The following is a 2,357-nucleotide window of genomic DNA, read 5'->3' as shown; positions in this document are numbered from 1 at the left end:
AAGACCCTGGGGGGAGCCCAGTGTCTTCCCACCTCCAATATCCCGGAGATGCTACCTGGGGTCGTTCTTAGCTGTGCAATTTTGATGGCGAGGCTGGTGTTCACTGGCAGTCATATGTATCCAGGAAATGACTTGATTTCCTTCCAGTACCTGCTCTGAGGGGTCTGGTGGGTTCCTCACAGCAGTAAGCAGACAAAGGCCTGAATCTTCCAACCTGCCTAGTCACTGCCTCTCTGGGCTGTTAGGAGAACCCTGGAGCTAGTGAGGTGAGACCGAGCTGTCCTTTCTGCAAAAGTATTTCCCTCAGTCTGGAGAACTGAAGCTCCTGTTGTACTTCACTCAGTGGCAAAGAAGACTCCATACAGCTAATGTAGCTTCTATCTACACTTGGACCTGGACCTCATGCTGTAGCCCCTTGTGACTCCTACTGCGGTCTATGGCCCAGGAGCTTCTATTTCCCCTAGGAGCTCATATAAATGCAGAATCTCCTGATTCATGTGCACACTCAAGTGTGAGAAACTTTACTGCAGAGGCATAGCTTCAGCCTCCTTCAGCTGCATCCTCCCCATAGGGTTGAGGACCCGCCAGAACCAGGCCCCTTCTAGACCTCCCTCTGGTGTTCTCCACCTTGGGATCTCCCGCCCAAATGGACTAAGCCTGCTTCTAGAACATTACTCGCCTCTTCTGCAAGACTGTTGAACTTCTGGCCTCAAGAGATGGTCAAAAGGTAACTGGGGGTGGCACAGGAGCTGTTGGGGTGATGCAAACCTTGGGCGGGAGGGCTTAAAGTCCACACTTATGTACATACTCGTACAGTACATGATGGAGTCAGGGATATGGGAGGGTGAAAAGAAAAGGAGCAGGTGCTGTGGGCTACAGGACTCCTCTTTTATTTGTCCTGGGTTCTTCTATTGTCAGAGGTAGACCTGTGTGATTTTATAAGATAATTTTTCTAAATATAGGCTGGGTACATATCTGTCTATGGCAGTTTATTTTGGGGGGCGTGTTGTAAAATGATCCTTTATTGAAATATTTTTCTTTGTAGTTTTTATTTTTAATTTTTTTATTTATTTATGATAGTCACATACACAGAGAGAGAGAGAGAGGCAGAGACATAGGCAGAGGGAGAAGCAGGCTCCATGTACCGGGAGCCCAACGTGGGATTCGATCACGGGTCTCCAGGATCGCGCCCTGGGCCAAAGGCAGGCGCTAAACCACTGTGCCACCCAGGGATCCCTGTAGTTTTTATTTTTAAAAGATTTTATTTATTCATGAGACACACACACACACACACACACACACAAAGAGAGAGAGAGAGAGAGGCAGAGACACACAGGCAGAGGGAGAAGCAGGCTCCATGTAGGGAGCCTGACGTGGGACTCGATCCCGGGTCTCCAGGATCACACACCCTGGGCTGAAGGCGGCACTAAACCGCTGAGCCACCTGGGCTGCCCTCTTTGTAGTTTTTAATTAGTGGGGCATTCTACTGTACCACTACTGATGTCATCTATGATGTCATGAGGGTGGTGGGCATCAACATTCAGCCCACAGACTGGGCAGTCCCCAGGATCTCTTTAATGGTTCCAGTAAGTTGTCTGGCTAAAGATTAGTGCTGCATCTGTCAGGCAGTGTTGACAGTCTCATCAAAGGTGACATTTCCACTGTGCCTAATCTAATGTTTTTCTGCTTCTTTCTGTCTCCTCGTGGTTCCTTGAGGGTTGTGATGATTAGGGCAGAGGCAGAAGATACCACTGCAACCTGGGCCTGTCTGTTCTGAACGTTCAGTTTCACTGTAACCCTCAGATCATTCCAATCACTGGTTGCTTTGGTGATGTCATTACCAACTTTTTTTGGAGACAGGCCCAGGGGGCTGATCTTCAGGGCCAAGGCAGACATGGTACAAGTACACCTCAGGTATATGACTTTGATCTCCTTGGGGTTGAACTCAGGCTGCATGGTGGAGGTGGCTGATGTCAGATGAACCCAAATTTGAGACAAGCGAAGACAGTAGGAACTTCCCCTACTCTGAGTCAAGAGCCAAAAGTATGATTTCACTCTTTTTTTAAAATTATTTTTTTATTGGAGTTCGATTTGCCAACACATAGCATAACATCCAGTGCTCATCCCATCAAGTGCCCCCCTCAGTGCCCATCACCCAGTCACCCCAGTCCCCCACCCACCTCCCTTTCCGCCACCTCTTGTTCATTTCCCAGAGTTAGGAGTCTCTTATGTTCTGTCTCCCTCTCTGATATTTCCCACTCATTTTCTCTCCTTTCCTCTTTATTCCCTTTCACTATTTTTTATATTCCCCAAATGAATGAGACTGTATAATGTTTGTCCTTCTCCGATTGACTTAA

General features: G+C 47.9%; 1 pseudogene; it reads right to left on the bottom strand.

Annotated features, from left to right (window-relative positions):
• Positions 1 to 1,466: 1,466 nt before the first annotated feature.
• On the bottom strand, positions 1,467 to 1,998 carry LOC129495001 (60S ribosomal protein L12-like; annotated as a pseudogene).
• Between the last annotated feature and the right edge of the window lie 359 nt (positions 1,999 to 2,357).

Source organism: Nyctereutes procyonoides, unplaced genomic scaffold, assembly GCF_905146905.1.
Source record: "Nyctereutes procyonoides isolate TBG_1078 unplaced genomic scaffold, NYPRO_anot_genome, whole genome shotgun sequence".
Taxonomy (NCBI): domain Eukaryota; kingdom Metazoa; phylum Chordata; class Mammalia; order Carnivora; family Canidae; genus Nyctereutes; species Nyctereutes procyonoides.
Note: the sequence above shows the minus strand (reverse complement) of the source record. Positions and strands in the feature narration are given on the sequence as shown.